The following is a 2463-nucleotide window of genomic DNA, read 5'->3' as shown; positions in this document are numbered from 1 at the left end:
GGGTTTGCAGAATAATTTAAATTAATTCAGTGCATAAAATATTTAGGGATTTATACTGGAGCTTCTGCCACAAAAGGCTTGTTAAGGAGATCAAGGAGAGTTTGGATATTTCATTTCCTAATTCTTAGCATCCAAAATCATCTAAGTGGATCCCTAGTGACTTTCTCTTACTGAATCTGAATATCATGCCTCAAGATGCCTTTATAATAAGTGATGCTTTCCATTTGATTATACTTATTTGAAACTCCTTTTAGGAAATTTATGATGTTCAAAGAACATAAAGCATATTAAAATCTTTACTTTTTATTATTTATTGGATCTTTTCCAACACCTTCTCTCAAAATTCTGTTAATATCTTCATTCTAAGTAAATTAACTCCCTGCTCAATTTTTAATTTTTGATGGCAAAAGGTTCAAATTTTCAGTCCAAGTACAATGAGATTGCATCTTAATTGTTATTGTTCATATTCAGTTTGTAGGAATGATTTATGAGTTTGTTGTGATAATAGCTACTTATAAACTAATTTAATGGCTTTTACTTCATTAGCTGTAGAATTTTTTTTTTTTTTAGAATTCCTGCCAAGATTTTATTTAGATTACATTTTCGTTATATTTAGTTTTACCTTTCCTGTGTTCCAAGTGGTGGGATCTTAAAATGAATTTAATGTTTCCCTAAGTTCTTTGTGATGTATTTTGAGTTTGAATGAATAATTTCTGAAAAAGTAATTTATTTGACTTTATACAGCCCCTTATCCATTTGTAAAGATTTCAAATTATAATATATGAGTAATCTGCTTACCTAAATTCCTTAAATTAGATGTCTAGGTTCGTGCATTTTGAAGAAGAGGAACTGAGTATAGAAATTATAAAAGAATGGAGAAAATCAAAAGAACAGTTTTTAAAGGAGAAAGAAAGCATTGCATATATAAAGAATGTGGCTGTTATCTGCCAGCTCAGAATCCTAAGTGGTATGTTTAAGGAATCTGAGGAGTATTGCTTTTATAGAATCTCTTTTTTAAAAAATATCTGCAGCAGGTGATTTTGCATTTGTTTGTCTATATCCTTGATCATTCCACATTTGGGCTTCAAGGACTAATGATTGTGTTATCTTGAGCTATTTACAAGGGTTCCTGGAACCTCATTGTCCCTATCTATGCAATGAGGATAATAATAGTATATACTTCATGGGATTATTTTCAAGATTAAGCCATTGCTTAAAATAATGACTCATAACAAAAGTTTAATTAACATTTGTTCTCATTACTCTCAAAATTATAAAAACAACTGCAAGAACTTAATCAGAAAAAACTATATATTCCTAAATTAAATTTATTTGACTATTTTTACAAGACATGTGCTAAATGTCTTTCTATCAATTGGAAGATAATATGGGGAACATACTTTATCTCTCTAATGTATTATTTTAGTAAATAGAAATGTTTTTTTTCTTTAAATTTTTAATCTAGTTATATTAGCATGGTTCTTATATTAAAAATATATCATTGATGTTGTTTTTCATGAAAATATCTAAATAACCTGAAAAACATCAGATATTAAAGAAGAGATCTAAAGACTTTTTTACTTTACAAGGGTTATGAGCAAAAATAAATTTTAATAAGATTAAAATGTCATTCTCTTATTATAATGCCTCATTTAAATTATTAAATTTCTTTTTATCAAGTGAAAGTGTAGAACAGTTAGTTTTGAAAAGTTGCAATTATTTCCGGAAGAAATAACATTTAGAATTTCATTTAGATTGAAGATAGATAGCACTAATGATTAAAAGAACATAGTAATTATTAATAGTTTATGTAAGAATACAATGCAAAGGAAGAAAAATACCATATGAAAAATCATTGACAGTTTGAAGCAATTAACCACTACTAGCTCCAGGACTTTGAAGCACATACAACATGGAATATCTCGTCCCATTTTTTTAATGGCTACATGGCAGAAACTGTAAGAGAGTTTGTATTTATGATTTGTTGAGTTGTCTTGATGAATACTTTTTTCAAGTAATTGCTTTGATAACTGAATTCATTGACATCACTGTCACCTCTAGATATTAGACTTCCTGCTCTGGTACTATGACCTCATTTACTACTAGTTGTTGGGGAATTATGGTGTAACTAATCTCTATAAAGAGCTGCTGTTTTCTTCTGTTTCTCTAAGTCTACTTTCCTTCTTTTAATAAATTTGATATTCATATTGATGAAACTAAAACTTCTCATCTTCCTGAGTCTCTAGTTTTATTTCTTTCAGAGTTTCAATACACTCACTGTCTTATTCCTAATGAAACATGCCAGCAACTCTGTCTTCGTTGCTATTGTTTGATATAAAACAGGTATCCATTTTCCTTCTATTTTTTCCACCTCACTCTGCCCCCTGAATTATTGCTTTTTTATGAAGTATGGGAAGAAAGGGATAACTCAAAGTCATGAACACTAGGAGGCAGAGATGGGGG

The 2463-nt window shown here is 29.2% G+C and overlaps 1 protein-coding gene across 1 annotated transcript in view; it reads left to right on the top strand.

Moving 5' to 3' along the window:
* The window catches only part of KYNU (kynureninase), a 110585-nt gene that overhangs the window by 85495 nt on the left and 22627 nt on the right, over positions 1-2463 (top strand). The window lies entirely within an intron of this gene.

Source organism: Pteropus vampyrus, unplaced genomic scaffold, assembly GCF_000151845.1.
Source record: "Pteropus vampyrus isolate Shadow unplaced genomic scaffold, Pvam_2.0 Scaffold17, whole genome shotgun sequence".
Lineage (NCBI taxonomy): Eukaryota > Metazoa > Chordata > Mammalia > Chiroptera > Pteropodidae > Pteropus > Pteropus vampyrus.
This window is presented reverse-complemented; position numbering and strand designations above follow the sequence as displayed.